The sequence below is a fragment of the Vanessa atalanta genome, chromosome 11, assembly GCF_905147765.1.
Source record: "Vanessa atalanta chromosome 11, ilVanAtal1.2, whole genome shotgun sequence".
In the NCBI taxonomy this organism is placed as follows: domain Eukaryota; kingdom Metazoa; phylum Arthropoda; class Insecta; order Lepidoptera; family Nymphalidae; genus Vanessa; species Vanessa atalanta.
Window position 1 is genome coordinate 4,572,449 of NC_061881.1, and position 7,391 is coordinate 4,579,839.

Below are 7,391 nucleotides of genomic sequence, written 5' to 3' on the forward strand. Positions count from 1 at the left end.
TATTAAGATACTTTTGTTATTTTAACGTTCATCCATTTCTTACCAAGCCACATCACAATATAAATTTTTGGATTGAATGTATTGTATTTAAAAGGTAAGACAATAATAAATAAATGCCAACTGCTAGATTAAATTAATAAAATAAATTAACAACTGAGGAGATAAGGCTCGGGATAAAGGCGTTATCTTTAAATCAGAATACTTAATAGTTTTTAGATAGATACCTTTAAAAATTCGTTTATACAACTCTTCAAATAACACAGATATAAACTAGAATAAAATAATAATTGTACTGACCTACCGCAGCTAAATAGAACTAATTATTCTTTTACTATGAGTAAAAAAAAATAGTCAAATTTTTAAAATAATTGATCATCAATTATTATTTTAAATGTATCTTCACCAATTCGGATACATATTATTAGCTATATATTTGGAGAAATTATGTATAAAAACTATTATTTTTAACTAACTTCCACTCGCGGCTCGACCCTCGTGTTCTCTTTTAGGTAACCTATGTATTATATCAGGGCTTAAGTTATCTCTATTTTAATATTAATCTTAACCAGTTTAATAATTTTTGCCTGAAAGAGTACCAAAAATTCTTATAAACGTTCACGTTTGTAATATCATTATGATGATTTTACGTATAAGTCACCGAATACAATATTTTTGGACCTTCACTTTATTCAGAACCGGTTAAAACGTATCTCTACAGACGCACCCATTTTTGTTCACGCAACAGATTTGCAAATAAATCTTCATTTTTTTGTTGCAGCCCGACGTGATTAGCGAGGGGCTTGCTACGTGTGGTGCCACCCTAATTTTTTTTCACGCTTTAGGCCCCACCCCTCAAGTTCACCCCGTCCGCTTAATCGTTTACCGACTGTCGAATAATGTAGATATGGACAATGATACAAGTTGTAACGTGGTGACTTCGGGTGCAGAAGATTAAAAGAAATATTTTTTGATAACTTCTTTAATATACTCAGCTTTTCTATGTTTTACCAAATACCTAAAATAATTAAATTACGCAGTAAGTATCTATTGTAGAAACATATTTTTTAAAGTAGGTAATGTTATTTTATTTACCCACTAGGTATAATAATATGGGTTTCATTGTAAAATTCATAGTAGGTATGTGTCTATATTAAAATTAATATAGGTACTAACCGTAACTTCTATTATAACACCAGAATTCCTTAATTCGTAATTTTTGTGACAGTAGTCTTAAAATGTACTGAATAAACATTAATTCCATTGAAAAGTACAAACAATTTATATTTCTATTCCTTAGATTTTTTTCAAATTAAAATACGTTTCCGGTTTATTATTACGTAATGATTATTTTTTGACTATTATTGAATGACTCTACGTGTACATGTAGCTTTATTTATATATTTAATGATTATTTTTTGCCAACAATAGTTTATATTAAACAATCCAGTTAAAAAATGTATTTTACAATTGTATAATTAGTATAATCTAATGCTACATCACCTTCACAATATCGTATAGCGTCACAAAGAAAGGACAACATTTTACATTTTTCATTATTTTAAAGCTTCAGTGTTTCGGAGGCTTATAATATTTTCTCTTCGGTGCCGTCGATGTTTTGCTAACGATTTTATTATACAATTTCCAGGCACACAATAAAGAGATAGACGACCTCTTTTCTTTAATAAATATTAAAGTCTTAGTTTAAATACAGTACAATTAATTAATCTAAGTTTTTAATAACTTGTACTTAATAATAACTTAGAAAGCAACTTAATTTTTTAATTATAAAATACCTTGCTATACCAACAAACATGAATTATAATATATCTATCAAGGCAAGGTACATAGACTAAAAATATATCTTAATATATTCATATTTATTGTATTATAGCTACATTTTTACATAGTTACCTATATTTAAATTATAAAATAAATAAATTGGTTAGACTATATGCTCGATGGCTTCCATTTGTCTTAAATGATTCACTTTGAAAGGAGCTTGAATGATCTTATTAAAGGTAAATACTATCTTATCACTACGCTATACAGGAAGCGAACATCGCACATTTACGAAGGAAGCAGAGCCCATAGATATAATCATTTAGCGAGCGAAGCAGGTGGCGCAGGCTATCAGTTTATCGATATTTTCATCAAATTACCCTAGCAGACAACGTAATAATATTGCTGTTCTGAATCTAAACATGCATGTAAATATATGGGAAAAAGTCCACAGAGGCCTAAGTAAACTATCAAAAAACATTACGGGGTGCAAATAACAACGATCATGGCGTATGTAATGAAATCTTGCATCGGGATTAGTCGTCCTGTGGTGCGGCGCGCGCCGCGGCCGGCGAGGGCGGCAGTAATCGATGGCGGGCCGGGACGCGCGCCCCGACGCCAGACCGACAGACGCCCGGAGACGCCGAGCCTGGCCACACGTCCCTCGCTCGCGCGCCCTCGCCATCCTTCAATGTTTACTTGTCGGCACGCCGCGAACAGCTGACCGACCGGTAAGTCACGTGCTTTATCTCACCGCGACGCATCGCCATCTCAACCCTCGGTGTTTTAGGCTTCCTGTGATCATTTTGTTTGTGCAATGCTGACTGCACTGCAGGCCCGGTGTAATTTGAGTCGCTCGGGCCGTAAATTACAAATATAATGCGCCCTTGCTTTTCTTATTCTATTCTATTGAATCCCTCGGGAGTCTGACGCACACGGAGACTTAAAATTGTTTAGTCTTCTTTACGAATGGCGAGGCTTTTGTAATGTATCCTTTATGTGACACAATGGCTACGGACAAAAGGCTGTGCGGGCTATTGTGATCCCACCTTGCTCGAAGAGCTGTAAAAATAATGTCCACTTCGCTACCGGTCGTATGTTTGCGAATATAATTTTTGCAAGCCAATCCTGTCTTTTCGCAAGTTTAGCGATCCCTGATTGGTTTTTGTGTTAACAAAAGATACATTGTTCTGCGAGTTGTATTTTCCAATATGATTTCCCTGAAGCTATGTATTGTACATATAAGTATTACCTATCTCATTCTCCTTAAAGTACATACATTCGGATAGCGATTAGTTTGTACTATCAGTGTAACCCTTTCGTATGGAAAATCCAGGCTTGTAATAAATCGGATTCTTTATTTTATAGATGGCGATCCCCGAGGCGTTATCGAGTGGGAGAGCTGCGGTCGGCGAGCACTTAAGATATTGCGTAGGCTGCAACAGAATTGTTAGACATAAGACATATTTCACATAATTAAGCGTCCAATTAAACTATTATCACTCGCATTATCTAAACGAACCTTTCATATTTACGAACTTAAATTCTAATTCTTACCAAATATTACAGATGGCTGGGAAGCAGAGAAGCGAAGAGAATGCGTCGCCTTCTGTACGTATACTGAATGTATCCTGAGTGTCTCATTCTTTCCGGTATACCTTCAGTATACGTAACAGAAGATGACACGGTTCGTCGCGCGAAGACAGAAGACTCATCAGCCGATAGAAGACAGTTTTTCAAACCACAGGGCGAAGACATTGGAAGACTTGTTTTTAATGTGTTTTTCTTATTGCTATTGTATTATTGTGTTAGTATTATTATGATTAATTACTAATTAGTATGTGTATGTGAAACTGTGTTTAATAAATAATATTGTTGTATATATATACCTATATAATATTATGATGTAATTATTTTGTAAAATAACTATTGTCAGAATTCTATAATTTTATTTGAATTTTAATTACTCATGAATGTCTATTGTATGTTGTATTGGTCTTTATAAATAAACAAAAAAATTCAGTATTTTTGTCGTTTCATTATTCTGATACATAAATAATCAATTATGAGGAAAGATTTATATTAAATTTAACAAATACATTTTTTTACCGTTTTATTTATTGAAACAAATCTCGTAACATAATACTTCGTAACGGGATACGAATGACAGCTATAAATATTTATTTATTATAGATAATAAATTTCACAATCATTATATAAGTATTTTTTCTATAGTAAAATAAATAAAAAACTTGATTGATGAAATTTTTAAATTTTCTTTTGCTGATCTTTAAATTTTAATGCAAATTAATAACACTTTGCCAAATCGAATGATACTTAACATTAAGTAACATAAAGTTTAAGTTATCTTTTAAATAGTGCAATATAATATATATTTATACAAGTTAACAATAGAGAATTAGAAGCAAGAAAAATATCTTTAAAATAAAAATTAAAAAAAAAACACATGAGACATGAGTTTCTCATACTTAAAACATATCAACGAAATATTAAAGCTACCTATTTACTATAAACGCTAAATAATATTAAATTTGTTTAAATTCATCAAATATTAGGTATGTTATATATAGGTATAGGTACGTTAGGTATAGTATAACAATGTATTTTTTATCAATGACAAGTTAGCTTATTATCCTTAAACCTAGAAATCGAACAATCTTAGATTTATTTTAGTACTTGTAGAGGAAATTCAAGTATAAAGCATAGTTAATATATTTAATACTAAATTTAATACATAAATGTGTAATATAAATATATTAAAAGAAATGATTCGATGGCAAAATCTTAGTAATTTCTCTCTTAGCGTGGCTTGATATCATATTATATTAATAACAATATAATATCTATAGATCGTAGAGCGTTCGTTACGCCGGCGCCGACAGCACTTCCTGAACTCAAACGATAACTTTTTACGATTACGATTGCCTCTCAGTCGTGTAAAACGGGATTTTCAGTTGGTTAAGTATATGTTAACTTAATATCTACTTACAGTTTTATAAGTATATAAAACCAAAATGCTTAATGTTAAATTATATATAGGTAAGTATATTTTAAAGTAAAATAAAACTTAATTATACGAAATAGACATATGATTGTATCGGTAGAACATATATTATTATTTATTAGGTACATCTACAGCAGCTATTAACATTCAAAATACCTATTTATTGCTTGAATAAATTTATTGCTTTTAAATAAACCTAAAATATTATGTTTATTTAGAAAAAAGAATAGTCAAAAATATTATACAGTGTATAAATATTTTAGTAAAGAAAACTGAAATACTGAAACCATTTTAGAGAATATTTTTTTGAAATTTTGTAGTAGCGCCATCTGTGTAATATAAGCATAACTACGTTGTACTTTGAAGGATACTAAGTAAGCGGACAGCTTCTTATTACTGCGTTTTATGCTTATGCCGAAAAATATATTATGGAATTAGTTTTTTAAATAATAATTAAAATAATATATACTTATTAGGTATATAAGTTTTTAGCCCAATTTTTTAAATTCTTTTTGATAATTTTGTTTTGATTGTCATCACTATTAGTTTCTTATCAAATGTAGAGTTAAACGGTTTTAGCTAATGTTAAAGGTAGGTGCTTATCATTAGCAAATAGTAAAATTTTTACTTGTTTTTCAAAATCTTGATTAAATACCTATAAATATCACATCAAATTTGTTTCCTAATAAGTAAGTACTTACTTAGTTTGAAAACAATTGCTTAATATCTAAAAAATATTATATTCCAATAAAAAATTAAATGTGTTGATTGAGAGCATACCTAATTTTTTTTGTAATTAAAAGTTACTTAGACCCTATTATTATCATTCATGAAGTCTACCTACCTACTACCTACTATACCATACTATATATAGTAAGATAGTATATATATAGGTAAGTAGGTAATACTATAGGTAAGTAGGTGCAATTTTAGCAATTTATTTTCTTGTATTAATTGCAATGCAAATTAAAACATTAGTCAATACTTATGAAGATATTACTAACAATTAATTATTTACTAATATTTATTCTAATTTCTTACAAAATTATAAAAAAAAATATTTAAAAAATTAAAAGTAGTAAATTTAAAGTAGTAAATACTGATCTGGATTTAACGTTTAACATTTAAAAAAAGAACAATAGTTCATTGTTTTTAAAGGGAGAAAGTTCAAACCCTTTTCGTTCGAGGTGAAACCAGGAAGTAAAGAAATGTAACAAAAAAGAGAAAGTCTGAAGGTAAATAGAACATATTTTGTACAATCCGCCAATGGCAGAGCTGAAATGCAACTTTCTAATTTAGGTTAGAAATTGTCTCATCTTTGAGCCATTTCGACGGTAGCTTTTGAGGTGATGTTGTCAGTGTAGTTCTTATTTTGATTTCGTTTTGCAAACAACATCATTTATACTAGCGACTTAATTAGTGTTAAATAATAATAGCATATACCTACCAAAAAACAAATCGGTCTAGTGTCAGTGGAAAATTGAATAAATTTCATATTGTAATCTCGAGGTAAGCTCGTATTATTTTTAACTCATTTTCATGTGATTAGTGGAATAATAAGTAGGTGTTTTAGTTCTTCAAAACTAGCTCCTAGCGACTATATAATCTTTTGACATTTATTAAAATATTAATTTAAAATTTTGACAAAATTAAGATTCATGTCACTATATCGAATATCTATTATAATACATATATTCGCATCTCATTAAGTAGTAATGAGTTAAAATTCTAAACTGAGCATTTTTCTAACAAGACTTTATTGAGCTTAATGCTTTTGCTAACCGTAGTGCTGTTGGCAGTCAGCCATAGTAAGATAGAACTGAACATTCGCTTAAATCCGGACCCAGCATCTAACTAGTTGAAGAGTAAGCGAGATGAATGTATCATTGATTGTGCGTCTGCGAAAGGAGAGTATCGAGCGGGCTGTTGTCATAGCAACAGACAATGGTTTTTGGGTGCATAATATTTTAGGCTGCGCCGAGGTGAGGTGCGGGAGGGAGCAACCGAGCGGCAGCCATCTTTAAAATTATATTTCCAGTTTGGTCGAACTCCTTCGGGCTCTAGGGCTACTTTTTATATAAAAAGAGACAGTATATGGAAATTTGGAATAGTACAATATTTTATATCATTAATATGACTGTGATTAAGAAATAACGAATTTGGAAGTTTTATAATTTGAGTTTATTTAATTTTATTTACTTATTCGTTTTATTATATATTTAAGTATTATTGATAACAAAATAAAAATAATAAGTAAAAAAGAAAATATTTTGCATACATTAACATTACAGAAGTATTGAATACGTATTAAATATTTATTCAAAATAAACAAAAATAAAAAATGCCACAAAGAACACAGTCTCGTACCTTTATCGCGGCCAGCAAATGTTTTTATTTGTTGAAGATATAGGATCTAAAAATATAGGTTTTATCTCGTAATTTGCTTTATACACGAACCGTGGCGAGAGGCTGACTTCTGCGGTTCGATCTCTCTCGTAAAGCCTTGGATTAATGCGGGTCCTCCTGCAGAGCTCCTCGATTAAGCGATATTGAGCGACCTTCTTCAAATGTTTCAAATATGATGACT

At 30.4% G+C, this 7,391-nt stretch overlaps 1 long non-coding RNA gene across 1 annotated transcript; it reads left to right on the forward strand.

Annotated features, from left to right (window-relative positions):
* Positions 1–2,409: 2,409 nt before the first annotated feature.
* On the forward strand, positions 2,410–3,663 carry LOC125067294. The gene is made up of 3 exons (XR_007119716.1): positions 2,410–2,510; positions 3,148–3,228; positions 3,349–3,663. It is a non-coding gene; the product is annotated as an uncharacterized LOC125067294 (long non-coding RNA).
* The last annotated feature ends 3,728 nt before the right edge of the window (positions 3,664–7,391 follow it).